We start from the raw sequence: 17,712 nt of genomic DNA, 5'->3' as shown, positions 1-17,712 counted from the left end.
TAACTAGACAGCAACACATCACATCAGTGTAATCTAATGTTAACTAGACAGTAACACATCACATCAGTGCAATCTAATGTTAACTAGACAGTAACACATCACATCAGTATAATCTAATGTTAACTAGACAACAACACATCACATCAGTATAATGTTAACTAGACAACAACACATCACATCAGTATAATCTAATGTTAACTAGACAACACATCACATCAGTATAATCTAATGTTAACTATACAACAACACATCACATCAGTATAATCTAATGTTAACTAGACAACAACACATCACATCAGTGTAATCTAATGTTAACTAGACAACAACACATCACATCAGTATAATCTAATGTGAACTATACAACAACACATCACATCAATATAATCTAATGTTAACTAGACAACAACACATCACGTCAGTGTAATCTAATGTGAACTAGACAGTAACACATCACATCAGTGCAATCTAATGTTAACTAGACAGCAACACACCACATCAGTATAATATAATGTTAACTAAACAACAACACATCACATCAGTATAATCTAATGTTAACTAGACAACACATCACATCAGTATAATCTAATGTTAACTATACAACAACACATCACATCAGTATAATCTAATGTTAACTAGACAACAACACATCACATCAGTATAATCTAATGTTAACTATACAACAACACATCACATCAGTATAATCTAATGTTAACTAGACAACAACACATCACATCAGTATAATCTAATGTTAACTATACAACAACACATCACATCAGTATAATCTAATGTTAACTAGACAACAACACATCACATCAGTGTAATCTAATGTTAACTAGACAACAACACATCACATCAGTATAATGTTAACTAGACAACAACACATCACATCAGTATAATCTAATGTTAACTATACAACAACACATCACATCAATATAATCTAATGTTAACTAGACAACAACACATCACATCAGTGTAATCTAATGTTAACTAGACAACAACACATCACATCAGTATAATCTAATGTTAACTATACAACAACACATCACATCAATATAATATAATGTTAACTAGACAACAACACATCACATCAGTGTAATCTAATGTTAACTAGACAACAACACATCACATCAGTATAATCTAATGTTAACTAGACAGTAACACATCACATCAGTATAATCTAATGTGAACTATACAACAACACATCACATCAGTATAATCTAATGTTAACTAGACAGTAACACATCACATCAGTATAATCTAATGTGAACGATTTCACCATGTTATAATTTCTGCTTGCCATGGCCACACTGCAGAGTTGTTGCAACATCATAGCCAGGTTTTCTAACCCAGGGGATATTCCAGCATCATGTCCAAATCATTTTAAACTTAATTGAGGTAGACAATCCATTTAGACACTTTAAGATGATTTGGACATGGAAGACCATGGACTGCTTATAGGGTGAGGAATTTAGTAATTTGGGTGAACTATCCCTTTAAGGAGGATTTTAAATATGTGAGATAGAAGATAATGTAGTGATATTATTATGGATATTTGAAGAGTTTCATTCCAAAACGCTGTATCCATTTTCAGAAATGTTGGTAAATTAGCTTTTATTGTTCAAAGAACTTATGTTTTGGAAAAAAAACTCTACATTTGGTCGCAATAACTAGAAAATCTCTTTCCTTTTCCAAGGCCAGCAATAGTTTGGCCTGAGGTGCCCTGCCAACTGCAGAAGCAATGAGTAGTCTTGGATTAGATCTTAGAGAAAATTGTATTAGATTTGTTCATATTTTATTACTTTTTGCATGATGGGAAGTCCAGGTTAAATTCGATTTACCCATATTGCATTAGTTGTTTTTAATTCAACAGAGGAGGCCAAACTAAATAAAGAAGGACCACAGGGCATAGAATCTAAAGATGTGATGACCATCTCTAATCAGTGCAGTTTATTGAAGTAAGTTTTCACTGCAATCATCACCCATCACACACGATATCTGAGAATCGGGTCTCGGACCAATAGGCTCTGAGAGAGCTACTACCCCTAGGCCATCAGACTGCTGAACAGCTAACCATAGCTATCTCCCTGCACAGACCTGCACTTTAGAGACTATTTGCTGCTCAGAGAATATCTGCACCTTGGAGATTGTTCGCACTGACTACACACACATCCAACCCTTACACACAAAGTTACAAATGAACCCACACACACAAACACCAATAAACACACACACACACACACACACACACACACACACACACACACACACACACACACACACACACACACACACACACACACACACACACACACACACACAAGCACAGAGTCTACAGTGCTGTTCTATTACATATTATATTGTAAATACAGTGTAGTCCAGTCCATTAATACTATGCAGACTACCCACTCCATTACTTCAACTACTTGTTATTTTTGACTTGATTATTTTATTGTTGTTATTGTTATTGATTTATGTACTGCATTGTTGAGGGAGCTAGCACATAATCATTTCGCCCACACCTTTTATAACTGCTGATTTGATTTTATATTAAATGTTCAGCCAAACGGTCTTATACTAACAAAGTTCCTAGTTGTGATGTTGTCAGATTTCCACACCACAAGTTGCCTTCTCACATCATACCTCGTAGTCCTTTCCTGCAGTCAAATGACCTAGTGGCCTCGAGTTATTGATTTTCTCATCATTTCATAATTAACATAATTTTAAAAACCAGCAGAAAATCCAGTGTTTCTATGTCAGTCTTCTGTGATGTATATAAAGTGTAATATTGGGAAGCAAACTAAAAATGGAATACATTTCAACTCTATATCTGACATGGTACAGGTGTCTTATTTTTTTAAAGTCCATAACCATGTGTGTGAGGTGGATACTTTAGTTTCAAAGTAGATTTGTTTAAGACTACCAAGAACCACACTGTGTGATCCTGGTCTAGCCCACTGCAGTAAAAGGATAAATGCTACAAAGTCGTCTTTCACTGTTGATGATTTCATCGCTCAAGAAATGTTTAGTTTCCCCCTTGAAAGTTTAGTTTCCCAAGCTACTGTTCACTTGCCACTAAAATCTCACTGAAACAGACACTTGTGCATTAGAATATTGCATATACTCTGACAAACCTGGCACTAATGATTACGTTACATGACACTGACAGCAACTTCTGATATCACACATAAATAAGCACTTCTCCAGCCTGTCTCAAACTCATCTCTGCACCATTCTTCTCCAGATATATAAAGGATGCTGTTGCCTAGTGCTCTTGTATGGGTATTATCTTGCATGCTGAAGGAAACAAGTATATGATTACAAAGCAGGTTCTATTGGAATATTGGAGGTCTGTTACATCAGACTGCCTATTCTCTTTTATTGGAGGTCTGTTACATCAGAATGCCTATTCTCTTTTATTGGAGGTCTGTTACATCAGACTGCCTATTCTCTTTTATTGGAGGTCTGTTACATCACACTTTGCCTATTCTCTTTGCTCTGAGGCACAGCTGATGTGTAGGTCAGGAATACATTTGGCCTAAGGCTACACTGTGAGCTTGAATGCTACATTTCTGGTTTTGTAGGGTTTATTTCCTCATGGTTTCAGAATGCCCAGCTCTAGGGTTAGGGGTTAATGTTAGGGTTAGGGTTAAGGTTAAGGTTAGGGTTAGGTTAAGGGTTACGGGTTAGGGAAAATAGGATTTAAAATTGGAATCAAACGTGTGTGTGTGTGTGTGTCTTCCTTGTTGTACAAAGGTGACTGTTTGAAGTTTTCCATGTTCATGTTTAAATTCCATATTGTCTCTTGTCAGACTGTAACTACGGGTGAGTGATGAGTGAGGAGTCAAATGCAGAGAGCGAAGTGAATGGGAAAAACGCTTTAATGTCCTTCAAAACGTAACAGGTCCAAACATGGGTGAGTGCCCTAAAACACTGGCGCTAAACAAACCCAAAACCTAGTTACAAACACTGGACAGCGAAAACCCAAAACAAACACGATACATCACCAAACGTAACAAACCAGCAAGCCCGCACAAACATCAGCGGGCAAAACGAACTTAAATAACACCCATCCCAAAACCCCAACAAGGAACAGGTGAAAACAATTAGACAAAAACAAACAAAAAGGAAAAAGGGATCGGTGGCAGCTAATAGACCGGCGACAACGACCACCGAGCGCCACCGGAACAGGAAGGTATTCGTGACAGTACCCCCCCCCCGACGCGCCGACACCGGACGGCCTCGGGGACGACCTGGGGGGCGAGGCGTAGGGCGATCCGGATGGAGGCGATGGAACTCCCTTAGTATAGTGGGATCCAAAATATCCCCCACCGGGACCCAGCACCTCTCCTCCGGCCCGTACCCCTCCCAGTCCACGAGGTACTGCAGGCCCCTCACCCGGCGTCTGGAGTCCAGAATGGACCGTATCGTGTACGCTGGGGACCCCTCGATGTCCAGAGGGGGCGGAGGGACCTCCGGAACCTCACTTTCCTGCATGGGACCAGCTACCACCAGCCTGAGGAGAGACACATGAAATGAGGGGTTAATACGATAATACGAAGGGAGTAACAATCAATAACACACCTCATTTATTCTCCTCAGGACTTTAAATGGCCCTACACACTGCGGACCCAGCTTCCAGCAGGGCAGGCGGAGGGGCAGGTTTCGGGTTGAGAGCCAGACCCTGTCCCCCGGTGCAAACACGGGGGCCTCACTGCGGTGACGGTCAGCGCTCTTCTTCTGCCGTCCACTTGCCTGACGCAATGACTCCTGGACGGCTCTCCAGGTCTCCTTAGAACGCTGCACCCACTCCTCCACCGCAGGAGCCTCGGTCTGGCTCTGATGCCATGGTGCCAGAACCGGCTGGTACCCCAACACGCACTCAAACGGTGACATGTTGGTAGAGGAGTGGCTTAGTGAGTTCTGTATCTCGCCCACTCCCCTGGCCGGTCCTGGCAATACGACCGCAGAAACCTACCCACCTCCTGGTTCACTCTCTCCACCTGCCCATTACTCTTTGGGTGATAACCCGAGGTCAGGTTGACCGAGAACCCCAGCTGCTCCATAAACGCCTTCCATACTCTGGACGTAAACTCGGGACCCCGATCAGAAACGATATCCTCGGGCAAAAAGACATGGGTGAATAGTGCCTCCGCAGTCTGCAGGGCCGTAGGGAGACCGGGCAACGGGATAAGACAGCAGGACTTAGAGAACCGATCCACAACGACCAGGATCGTCGTGTTCCCGTGAGAAAATCCACCGATAGATGGGACCCCGGCCGTTGTGGAACGGGGAGGGGTTGTAATTTCCCTCGTGGCAAATGCCTAGGAGCCTTACTCTGAGCGCATACCGAACAGGAGGAGACATAGAATCGCACGTCTCTCACCAAGGTAGGCCACCAGTACTTCCCTCTAAGACTTCGCACCGTCCTCGAAATACCCGGGTGACCTGATGAGGGTAGACTATGTGCCCATCGAATCAATTGATCACGAACAGCGAGACCAGGCTGTTAATCCCCCACCTGAACACTACGGTTTTAAAGCAGAATCCTCCAATCCCAGATCCCAAAGGCTGTAGTTAGACCAACTTGCACCTCTCTGGCTGGAGACTTTATCTACATTCCAAATGGCAATCCAGTGTTAAACACTGTTAAATAACACAAATATGGAAAACAATATTTTTTGTGAACAACTGTTTAATTTTGTCAATATGCAGTAACAAGATTGGTTGGCTATCTAGGTAGCTAGCTAGCAAACATAGCTAAATACAATAATAAAAGAGTCAATATCAGCATGTGAATTAACTACCTCGCTGTAAAATTGCCTAAACAAACTGCACTGTCAATTTATGAGTCTATCTCACTGAGGTCAACTTGCAGTTTGCCTCTGCCCAGAGCGAATGCAGAGTACGTTGCTAAGGCAACAATGGCCCTTTCCCAAATATCATACTGACACACAGATGGTACTTGAAGGAGAAACTGAGCTGTATAATTTGGTACACTGTTTAGATTAAGCACATCTAAGCGGGAATATATTCTTTGTCATGACTATATGAATGGATGGATCTTTTCTAGACAAGTAGGCCCATACTATCTATTGGCTCATTTGGCGATCTGGGGTGCAGGTAATTGTTTTAAAAGCTTTATGAAATGTGATAGTGTGTTATCCCCTATCTCCAGTGATGAGAACCATGTAGTTATGACGAGTTCCCACATGGGACAACTTAGAAGTTAAATCATGGGAAAATGTTTTATTTTACTCACGATAGAACACATGCTTTCACCAAATTGACAGGAGTTTCATGACTTTTATTTCTGGGGATGGACTATCCCTTTAAAAGGGGTTGTATTTACCCCAGCCTCATCCTTCAGTTGTATACCAAAACAAGTGGACTGCCATTTTGTTGTTTTTCAAATCCCAGATTGTAACTTTGAGTCCTGTATCGCCTGGGGAGAGGAGTTAATAGTATCTGTATGAAGCCTCTACTTCAGCCAGACTCATTAGCAGCTTGGCTCCTGGATAAGAGTTGGAGAAGCATCCGGTTTTGGAATGGATAGAGTGCAGACGGATAGGATATTTTTCAGGGTAACAATGCACTGTCGTAGGACACATTCAATCCCACTTATTGTTTGCAAGACAACCCGAGGCCCAAGTATAATTTCTCTTGATAGTTTTTTTGCAGAGATATTTATTATAGAGTTTTTTTGGTTTTGCTATGGCTCAGACACCAGGCTCACAATAAACACAAGAACAGTGTGACTAAACAACACCAATAAAGGATGGAATTGTGCCGCCTCGTCCTCAAACTTTCACTTTGGGGGTGTATCTGTTGTTCTTAGTGATTAAGCTTAGCTTGGAGAGTCGCCACAAAAAGTTATGTTTTCTCTTTGTCTTGTGCTTCTGGTTGACGGACAGTAGAGTTACACTGGCTGGTTTAAGCCTGAGGGCAATCCATTAACTTGAAACTGACAATAACTTTGAGATGAACTTGATCTACAACCATCACACATCTCTTCGGATCTGACTGACTGTGTAAGAGTTATGTTTTGTCTTTGTCTTGTGCTTGACCAGATCATTGAGTTCATCTGCCTGATTATAGATAGCCTAAAAGATCTAGCCATTAGATCCCTATGTATTTGTTATTATTCTTATGACAGGACAGTAGGAAGCAAGTAGGCTAGGGAGAAAGAAAAGGAATGGCACAGACAGATGACTGAGTCACGTCTCGAACCCCTGTCACCAAGATAGCATGTGTGGTCCAGAGTCGAGACTTATCGCTTGACCAAACTCCAACTTAGATAGCCTGCAGGCATTCTAATAACTCTGGAAATACTTTGAGATAGACTTTATACCAACTTCTAAAATACATCTACACAGTGCTTAACTTGGGATGAAAGAAGTGCAGGAGCTGTCCAAGACTTCTCCATGACGTTGAACCAAATGTTCCTGACTATTATTATAGCCTACATGGAATAGTAAGCATTATTGACACTGGAAGGCTGCTGTGTCTGATCCCATGCAGACCTACCATCTCCTGTTGTTGTGCCCTTGATCAAGGAACTTAACCCCCAACAAAGTGGAACTGTATTGTTAGTCACATGTTGTCAACACGTGGTCAACTCTCCATCTGGAGAGCTCCTGGGTGTTCAGGCTTGGCTTTTGATCCAGCCCCGAAACACCCAAGTATGCCTATCAAGGTCCTGTTGAGCAGCTGATGTTTAGGCTACAATGTGGTTAGACCAGGGCATGAACAAACGCCTGCAAAAGCCTGCAGTAGCTATCCTGGAGGATGGTTGCCACCCTTGATATCAAATATTGCAACATTACAACCAAATAGTTTTATTCAAAAAAGTATTCCCTTATTCAATGAATCAGGGATCAAATAGATAAGGTAGGCTACTTCAAAGCAAGTTATCTAACTAGACATGTTTATATAGCCTACAGCATAAGGCTAAAATATGAATATTTCAGGGGAGATCTATGGACATCAAGTTATATGTCAATTAAGATATTCTTATAATATTCTTTAGCGTTGTTGCAAAAAGGGAGGTTGCTTGCAAGTTTATGGTGTATTGCTATTTGAACTGTATTGATGTGGGGTGATACTATTGACATGTTGCCGGGAAGATTCATACCCTCTGCACTCGCCACTGGGAGGTAATACAGATTATTGCAAATCCTCTAATGTTGATGACTGGGTTCTTTCTTGGAAATTGTTTCTATGAAGTTGCAGTTAAATTGCTCTGCCATTTTTATTGTATCGGGTATTATTGGTTGGGTTACCCCTGTGCTGTGATGGGTGTTTTATATGGTGTGTCTTGTCTTTTCTCTCTACCGGCTAACCGTCAAACAGGCTATACTCTAGGCAGTCTCTTCTGCTGATGTGTGTGGGTAGTGGTACTCTATCCTACTCTTTTCCTTTCGACAGCAGTGTTGCCAACTTAACGACTTTGTCGCTATATTTAGCAAGTTTTCAGACCCCTCTAGTGACACATTTTCAAAAAAGCAACTAGCGACAAATCTATCGACTTTTTCTGGTGTTATTGAAGACTTTTGTAGACTCTGACGTGAAATCAAATCAAATCAAAGTTTATTTGTCACGTGTGCCGAATACAACAGGTTTAGACCTTACAGTGAAATGCTTACTTACAGGCTCTAACCAATTGTGCAAAAAAGTTGTTAGCTGAACAATAGGTAAGTAAAGAAATAGAACAACAGTAAAAAGACAGGCTATATACAGTAGCGAGGCTATTGGAGAGGGTAGTAAGTTTTAAGTTCCTTGGCGTACACATCACAGACAAACTGAATTGGTCCAGCCACACAGACAACATTGTGAAGAAGGCGCAGCAGTGCCTCTTCAACCTCAGGAGGCTGAAGAAATTTGGCTTGTCACCAAAAGCACGCACAAACTTCTACAGATGCACAATCGAGAGCATCCTGTTGGGCTGTATCACCGCCTGGTACGGCAACTGCTCCGCCCACAACCGTAAGGCTCTCCAGAGGGTAGTGAGGTCTGCACAACGCATCACCGGGGGCAAACTACCTGCCTTCCAGGACATCTACACCACCCGATGTCACAGGAAGGCCATAAAGATCATCAAGGACATCAACCACCCGAGCCACTGCCTGTTCACCCCGCTATCATCCAGAAGGCGAGGTCAGTACAGGTGCATCAAAGCAGGGACTGAGAGACTGAAAAACAGCTTCTATCTCAAGGCCATCAGACTCTTAAACAGGCATCACTAACATTGAGTGGCTGCTGCCAACACACTGACTCAACTCCAGCCACTTTAATAATGGGAATTGATTGAAATTGATGGAAAATACACTGCTCAAAAAAATAAAGGGAACACTTAAACAACACAATGTAACTCCAAGTCAATCACACTTCTGTGAAATCAAACTGTCCGCTTAGGAAGCAACACTGATTGACAATACGTTTCACATGCTGTTGTGCAAATGGAATAGACAACAGGTGGAAATTATAGGCAATTAGCAAGACACCCCCAATAAAGGAGTGGTTCTGCAGGTGATGACCACAGACCACTTCTCAGTTCCTATGCTTCCTAGCTGATGTTTTGGTCACTTTTGAATGCTGGCGGTACTTTCACTCTAGTGGTAGCATGAGACGGAGTCTACAACCCACACAAGTGGCTCAGGTAGTGCAGCTCATCCAGGATGGCACATCAATGCGAGCTGTGGCAAGAAGGTTTGCTGTGTCTGTCAGCGTAGTGTCCAGAGCATGGAGGCGCTACCAGGAGACAGGCCAGTACATCAGGAGACGTGGAGGAGGCCGTAGGAGGGCAACAACCCAGCAGCAGGACCGCTACCTCCGCCTTTGTGCAAGGAAGAGCAAGAGGAGCACTGCCAGAGCCCTGCAAAATGACCTCCAGCAGGCCACAAATGTGCATGTGTTTGCTCAAACGGTCAGAAACAGACTCCATGAGGGTGGTATGAGGCCCCGACGTCCACAGGTGGGGGTTGCGCTTACAGCCCAACACCGTGCAGGACGTTTGGCATTTGCCAGAGAACACCAAGATTGGCAAATTCGCCACTGGCGCACTGTGCTCTTCACAGATGAAAGCAGGTTCACACTGAGCACGTGACAGACGTGACAGAGTCTGGAGACGCCGTGGAGGACGTTCTGCTGTCTGCAACATCCTCCAGCATGACCGGTTTGGCGGTGGATCAGTCATGGTGTGGGGTGGCATTTCTTTGGGGGGCCGCACAGCCCCCCATGTGCTCGCCAAAGATAGCCTGACTGCCATTAGGTACCGAGATGAGATCCTCAGACCCCTTGTGAGACCATATGCTGGTGCGGTTGGCCCTGGGTTCCTCCTAATGCAAGACAATGCTAGACCTCATGTGGCTGGAGTGTGTCAGCAGTTCCTGCAAGAGGAAGGCATTGATGCTATGGACTGGCCCGCCCGTTCCCCAGACTTGAATCCAATTGAGCACATCTGGGACATCATGTCTCGCTCCATCCACCAATGCCACATTGCACCACAGACTGTCCAGGAGTTGGCGGATGCTTTAGTCCAGGTCTGGGAGGAGATCCCTCAGGATACCATCCGCCACCTCATCAGGAGCATGCCCAGGCATTGTAGGGAGGTCACACAGGCACGTGGAGGCCACACACACTACTGAGCCTCATTTTGACTTGTTTTAAGGACATTACACCAAAGTTGGATCAGCCTGTAGTGTGGTTTTCCACTTTAATTTTGAGTGTGACTCCAAATCCAGACCTCCATGGGTTGATAAATTTGATTTCCATTGATATTTTTTGTGTGATTTTGTTGTCAAAAGTATTTAATAAGAATATTTCATTCATTCAGATCTAGGATGTGTTATTTTAGTGTTCCCTTTATTTTTTTGAGCAGTGTATATCACTAGCCACTTTAAACAATGCTTAATATAATGTTTACATACGCTACATTACTCATCTCATATGTATATGTATATACTGTACTCTATATCATCTACTGCATCTTTATGTAATACATGTATCACTAGCCACTTTAAACTATGCCACTTTGTTTACATACCCTACATTACTCATCTCATATGTATATACTGTACTCGATACCATCTACTGCATCTTGCCTATGCCGTTCTGTACCATCACTCATTCATATATCTTTATGTACATCTCTTTATCCCTTTACACTTTTGTGTATAAGGCAGTAGTTTTGGAATTGTTAGGTTAGATTACTCGTTGGTTATTTCTGCACTGTCGGAACTAGAAGCACAAGCATTTCGCTACACTCACATTAACATCTGCTCACCATGTGTATGTGACAAATACATTTGATTTGATTTGATTTAAAAGTAGCGATGCGACATACAGACACCAGTTAGTCAGGCTGATTGAGGTAGTATGTACATGTAGATATGGTTAAAGTGACTATGCATATATGATGAAGAGAGAGTAGCAGTGGCGTAAAAGAGGGGCTGGTGGGTGGTGGGACACAATGCAGATAGCCCGGTTAGCCAATGTGCGGGAGCACTGGTTGGTCGGCCCAATTGAGGTAGTATGTACATGAATGTATAGTTAAAGTGACTATGCATATATGATAAACAGAGAGTAGCAGCAGCGTAAAAAGAGGGTTTAGGGGGGCACACAATGCGAATAGTCCGGGTAGCCATTTGATTACCTGTTCAGGAGTCTTATGGCTTGGGGATAAAAACTGTTGAGAAGCCTTTTTGTCCTAGACTTGGCACTCTGGTACCTCTTGCCATGCGGCAGTAGAGAGAACAGTCTATGACTGAAGTGACTGGGGCCTTCGACAATTTTTAGGGCCTTCCGCTGACACCGTCTGGTGTAGAGGTCCTGGATGGCAGGCAGCTTAGCCCCAGTGATGTACTGGGCCGCACGCACTACCCTCTGTAGTACCTTGATGAATCGCGCATGCGGGAAGCCGCCGCTGGCTGATCCCGCCCTGGCTAACATTTTTTTTTAAAGAACAAAATCTTTATCTTTACCCCTCTCTAATAATACCGCTACAACATGGCTACTGTTTAATGGAGGGGAATCCCAGCTTTCCACTGGTGCAGATTTATTTAGGATATCTACAGTGCCAATGTAAAGGTGACAATGACATTAATGCCTTGTTAGCTATAGTTTACTAGCGAGAAACTGCTACTAATTAGGTTTTGAATTGGCTATCTAGGTAGTCTGTGTCTGGAATTATTTTATATCCGCTGCTGAAATGTCGAGCTCTCTCTCCTCCGACAATGGCCCACTCGCACTGGCACGTAAACAGCACACACAAACATACACTGAAGGGGCATTACGATAATGGCTGATGTGTAGATTTTTTAAGTGATTGATAATATTTAAGTGTGTCTTCATGAATTACATTAACAAAAATGATGAAACAAATTTCTTTACAAATTTTACAACTTGGAACAGTGCACCATGCTCATTCAGGCTGGCGCATTTTCAATCTGTGTAATTACTGTCACCCAGATTCACACACTAGCGGCAAATAATCTTGAACAAAACGGAATCAGGTAATGAAAGCCCACTCTCTATAGCTATTCAATGTAGATCTCACCCTCCATTCCGCATTGATCAGCCTTTTTGCCTCTGTCTGTGAGTCTGGGCCGGCAATAGGCTACTTGGTCAAGCACTGCGTCTACAACTATAGAACGTGTCGTATACTTTGCCAATCTCCAGTCAGTACTAACTTCCACTGGTAGCATTTATAGTGATGACCATAGTAATATATTCAATTTAGCAGACGCATTTATCCGAAGCATTTTACAGTCATGCGCGGATACCAGAGGAGGCTGATGCGAGGAGCTATAGGAGGACGGGCTCATTGTAATGGCTGAAATGGAAAATTTCGAACTGAGTCAAACATGTGGTTTCCATATGTTTGATACCGTTCTATTTATTCCATTAATTCCAATGAGACCGTCCTTCTATAGCTCCTCCCACCAGCCTCCTATGGTGGATATATTTTAGGTATGGCGGACCCCTGGAATCAAACCCACAATCCCAGTGGGGGGGCAGAACACAGACATGTTTTATTCAGCATTAATAACATCCATAACAATAGGATCATCAGGAGAACTTCACCCCTATAGACAGACAAGAAGTCGCAGGGGAACTTCACCCCTATAGACAGACAGGAAGTCTCTATGGTCCATGGGAAGTGGATGGAAACACGTCACAGGAGGCTGCTGATAATGGCCAGAATGGAGCAAATGGAATGTCCTCAAATACCTAGAAACCATGTGTTTGATGTACTATTTGATACCATTCCACTGATTCCTCTATAGTCATTACCACAAGCGTGTTCTCCCCAATTAAGGTTCCACGACCTCCTGTGAAACACATTCAGGTATTATTCTCCATCCAAGGTCTGTTTATTAGGCCTATCTACAGAGCATTGTCATTCATTCACAGAAGGTAAAAGTAAAGCAGGTAGTGGAGAATTAATTACAGTAAAACTACATTCAGGAGAAAAGGGGCTTTAATACAATTTGATCATTAAAAGTCCATGACATTTACACAGTCATTGATCGAGCCATGAGCCTAATCCAGTATAATAAGATTTGAGTCAACGTTTACACACTTCCAGTCTTGACTGCTCCATGGGTCGGCTTTTCTTTCATCTCAGCCAGAACATATGAAATCAATATTACACATTTAGTAACAGCAAGGTGCAGACTTAATATGAATTTTGCAGATTAGTAGTATATAATTGCATTTTCCAATACATTCGTATCCAATGCATGAATCCTTTCTGAATAGGTTGAGAAAGTGTTCCGACTGTAAGAGACTGTTTGGTGTGTTGGTTTGAAAGGTTGATGAGGAAGTAGATGGGATAGAGGAGGAAGTTCTAAAACATTACCACAGATTACAGTACTGTATATTAGTCCCCCTGAGGCTCATTACTTTCCAGGTAAAACTAATCAAAATATTACTGTTGTCCACCTCCCTGAGAGAGTAGGCAGTACTAAGCATGGGTCGGAATATTACACAGACAAGCAGATTGTTATTTTCTTCCTGATGAATCCTTGTTTATAACAGGCATAAACAAAGGAGTAAAGACAGCCCTGGCCGAGACAATGCCTGAGAATAGTAGTGCATTGACACACACACACACTCACACACACACACACACACACACACACACACACACACACATTGGTGGTCTTCCGTAAAGGATACAAAAAGTGTTATAAAGCCTCCCAGGCCACCAAACAACTCGTTATAGGACTGTGTTGGGTAATTGGACATTCGTTATGTTTTTTTATTTTTATTAAACTGTCTTCTAGCTTCAAATAATACCATTGTCTAGTGTCAAACGGTGTTAACAAGGTTGTAAAGACAGTGGGCATAGTTGGCACAAACACTGAATCTCTAAATGGCTGGGAATCTACCAACCTAGGAAGACTGGGGACAAAATCGATGCAGTTAAATTGGGGTTAGCTGGGGTTTGTCCGCAAAACAAAACACAATCAGAATTCTATTTTGAAAACCTACTCTCTAATTGAGATAATAACTGTATTCTAAGAAGACAGAGAAAAGGCAATTGAATGATAGACGGTCCTATAAATTAAAAGTTGATTCTAGACCAAAACAACTTTTGATTAAAACCCCAAACTTTCCATAATTTTCATATACACAAGGAGGGATATCACATCACATATTTTCAGATATGATTAGTCCAGGTGTGAAAGTAGTGCAGAACAATGTAAATTAGAGAAACATTTCACTGTCATGAAGCAGACATCAAATTTACTTTGATGTCTGCTAATGATGAACTGCAGACACATCGTCGATCTACATCATTGTGCAGGTTAATTCAAACAGAAGGAATATATTAATGCTTCATTATGCTATTCATAGTGTTTGGGTCCACACTTATTGAACTAAATGAACAAAGGAGCCCTGCGGGACAGTTCATGCACTGTTACTGAGTCCCAAATGGCACCAGATTTGCTATAGTGCACTACTTATAGTGCACTAAAGTAGTGCAATATGTAGAGAATAGGTGGCCATTTGGGAGGAAACCTTTGAGTCAACTTTCATGGCTGCTTCTCAAGGCTAAGAGCCTCCAGAAAAGGTTCAACCCCCGGCATGTACAAAACCAGAATCTGTTTATGTGTGTGATTGCACACTACCATGATAGATTGATTGCATTTGAATAGCGTCTCTCACTGATTCTTCCGAACACTAACACCATATGTTGGAAACTTATAGCAATCACACAGCATGTCATCTATTTCAACTTCACAATCCAATTGTTTTCTTTCTGTCCATCTTTTCAAAAACAAACACTTGCATTACTGCCGGTAAACAATTCAGTGACTGTGAGGGGCATTGCCATGCAAAGGGATTTATTATACCACTGTAAAGGGGTGGGAATAGATCAATATACTAACATGAATGTTGGACAACTTTAATCGTATTTTATTTTCTGCATTGAAAAAAAATATTGTTCTATATATTTGATTGAATTGTATAACTTGTGAAATGAGAAGCAAAGGGTTGGGATTGGATGAGGGTCTGTAGTGTCCATCTCCGTGATGGAAGCCACAATCTATCTGCAATAATAAAGCTGATCTACCCCCTTAAAAAATACACTAACTTCCAACTTTGCCAGCACTGTGAGCAGAGGTGTAACGTTCGTCGTTGGGAGAGAGAGGACCAATGCGCAGCGTGGTAAGTGTTCATCTTGTTTTAATAAGAAATACTGAACACTGAACAAAACAATAAAACGACAAAACGAACAGTCCTGAACGGTGAAACAAAACACAGAACAGAAAATAAATCACCCACAACTCAAGGGTGAAAACAGGCTGCCTAAGTATGGTTCTCAATCAGGGACAACGATTGACAGCTGCCTCTGATTGAGAACCATACCAGGCCAAACACAGAAATACCAAATCATAGAAAAAAGAACATAGACTACCCACCCAACTCAGGCGGGAGCTCAAATGATTGCCTCGCCTGGTTTACCAACTACTTCTCTGATAGAGTTCAGTGTGTCAAATCGGAGGGCCTGTTGTCTGGACCTCTGACAGTCTCTATGGGTGTGCCACAGGGTTCAATTCTCGGGCCGACTCTCTTTTCTGTATACATCAATGATGTTGCTCTTGCTGCTGGGGATTCTCTGATCCACCTCTATGCAGACGACACCATTCTGTATACTTCTGGCCCCTCCTTGGACACTGTGTTAACTAACCTCCAGACAAGCTTCAATGCCATACAACTCTCCTTCCGTGGCTTCCAACTGCTCGTAAACGCAAGTAAAACTAAATGCATGCTTTTCAATCGATCACTGCCCGCACCTGCTCGCCCGTCCAGCATCACTACTCTGGACGGCTCTGACTTAGAATACGTGGACAACTACAAATACCTGGGTGTCTGGTTAGAATGTAAATTATCCTTCCAGACTCACATTAAGCATCTCCAATCCAAAATTAAATCTAGAATCTGCTTTCTATATCGCAACAAAGCATCCTTCACTCATGCTGCCAAACATGCCCTTGTAAAACTGACCATCCTACCGATCCTCGACTTCGGTGATGTCATCTATAAAATAGCCTCCAACACTCTACTCAACAAACTGGATGCAGTCTATCACAGTGCCATCCGTTTTGTCACCAAAGCCCCATACACTACCCACCATTGCGACCTGTACACTCTCGTTGGTTAGCCCTCGCTTCATACTCATCGCCAAACCCACTGGTTATCTACAAGTCTCTGCTAGGTAAAGCCCCGCCTTATCTCAGCTCACTGGTCACCATAGCAGCACCCACTCGTAGCACGCGGGTATTTCTCACTGGTCACCCCCAAAGCCAATTCCTCCTTTGGTCGTCTTTCCTTCCAGTTCTCTGCTGCCCATGACTGGAACGAATTGCAAAAATCTCTGAAGCTGGAGAATCACATCTCCCTCACTAGCTTTAAGCACCAGCTGTCAGAGAAGTTTACAGATCACTGCACCTGTACATAGCCTATCTGTAAACAGCCCATCTATCTACCTACCTCATCCCCATACTGGTATTTATTTATCTTGCTCCTTTGCACAACAGTATCTCTACCTGCACATTCATCTTCTGCCGATCTACCATTCCAGTGTTTAATTGCTATATTGTAATTACTTCGCCACCATGGCCTATTTATTTCCTTAACTTACCTCATTTGCACTCACTGTATATAGACTTTTTGTTTTCTTTTGTTCTACTGTATTATTGACTGTATGTTTTGTTTATTCAATGTGTAACTCTGTGTTGTTGTATGTGTTGAATTGCTACGCTTTATCTTGGCCAGGTCGCAGTTGCAAATGAGAACTACCTGGTTAAATAAAGGTGAAACAAATTTTAAACATTTAAAAAATACTGCACTATTTTTAATCAGAGCCCTATGGGTACCATGGGGGACATTTGGGACTCGAGATAATGGCAAACGTCCATAAAGATGGCAGAATTCAGATACGACGTCATTATTTTAGCACTATCCACTGAGGTTTTAAACAAAAGCGCTCAACATGGTTCAATGCACCTGTATACGGTGCTAGTAAAAATATTAACGGAGAACAATGTCCAATACAGGCACTACCTTTTATTTGAAGGATCTCAGTCGGGGTCTCAACTTACTGCTGAGAGTTCTAGTAGTAGAAAACACCAGGTACAAGCGGGCCCAGGTACGACTCCCAGCTAATCTGCCACTGCCACAATGGACATCAGAAATTGGCTT

This window comes from Oncorhynchus mykiss, chromosome 1 (genome assembly GCF_013265735.2).
Source record: "Oncorhynchus mykiss isolate Arlee chromosome 1, USDA_OmykA_1.1, whole genome shotgun sequence".
Classification (NCBI taxonomy): Eukaryota; Metazoa; Chordata; class Actinopteri; order Salmoniformes; family Salmonidae; genus Oncorhynchus; species Oncorhynchus mykiss.
This window is presented reverse-complemented; position numbering follows the sequence as displayed.